The sequence below is a fragment of the Triticum aestivum genome, chromosome 4D (assembly GCF_018294505.1).
Source record: "Triticum aestivum cultivar Chinese Spring chromosome 4D, IWGSC CS RefSeq v2.1, whole genome shotgun sequence".
NCBI lineage: Eukaryota > Viridiplantae > Streptophyta > Magnoliopsida > Poales > Poaceae > Triticum > Triticum aestivum.
In genome coordinates, this window is record NC_057805.1 from 3,260,225 (window position 1) to 3,260,884 (window position 660).

Below are 660 nucleotides of genomic sequence, written 5' to 3' on the forward strand. Positions count from 1 at the left end.
GCGCCTCGGTCCCTCCTTCCTCCCCTCCCCCCCGCCGTCGCCGGTGAGCTCCGTCGGGCAAAGCCCGGTGGGCGCAGCGGCGGCGGGGCCCCTCTCCCCCTGCTCATGGGACGCCGGCGCGGGGCGGCCTCCTCGAGCTGCGGTGCTGGACTTCGCGGGGTTCAGCAGTTCGGCGGCGGGCTTGCGGGGCAGCCGGCTGGTGGCGGCGCGCTGGTGCCCTGGGTCTCGTGCGTGGCGGGGCGGCTGCGGCGCTCCCATCTCGGGAGGTGGCGCGCGGTCGGCCCCTGCTGGATCCAGCCGGATCTGGTGGTGGGGGTCGGCTGGCGGCGCGTGGTGGCGGTGGTGCGTGCCCGGCGACTCCGGCGCTATGAGCTCGCCGGGCGACGCGGGTAGGGCAGCGGCCGGGCGTGGCCGTTGCTCCGGCCGTGGGCGGCGACATGTGGAGGTCCGGCGGTGATGGACTCCCGGTGTCGTGGCGGTTCCATGGTGGCTTGGCGGATCTGCTTGCGGCGGCGGCTAGCTTCTCCCGCGTCGGCTTGTCTGCGATCGGTCCGTTTCGGCCTTCACTCCATCTCCTCGGCGCTCGGTCGCTTCTCCCTTCAAAGGGCTGGCCCTTTCCCAGCTACGGTTCATCGCTCGTCTCGCGCCCGGTGCAGCAGG